Consider the following 374-nt stretch of genomic DNA (forward strand, 5'->3'; position numbering starts at 1 on the left):
AGCCGATCAACCTTCTTGTCCATAAATATGTCATACAATATTTGATGTTTCGTCTATTGAATTGGTGTGCTCTAACTTCCTTCGTTTCAAGTCTTTGTGCACATATCCTGCTCAATGTGACCGCAACACCTAACAGCTCGAGACCTTTGTAACACTCTAATTTAGGGTGTCATGAGTTATTACAAAAATCAAACACTGCAAAAATTTCTTATAGCACGGAAACATATTTTTTCAAAGTCTCAATATTTTAAACGTTCAGAAATAACTCAAATTGTAATAGTTCCAAAAGCAATATTCAAATTACATCGTTCAAAAGAAATTAAAATAACCAAAGAAATTAAAATAACAAAAGGGGAAATAAGGACCTGATAGGA

Source organism: Vigna radiata, chromosome 8 (assembly GCF_000741045.1).
Source record: "Vigna radiata var. radiata cultivar VC1973A chromosome 8, Vradiata_ver6, whole genome shotgun sequence".
Taxonomy (NCBI): Eukaryota; Viridiplantae; Streptophyta; class Magnoliopsida; order Fabales; family Fabaceae; genus Vigna; species Vigna radiata.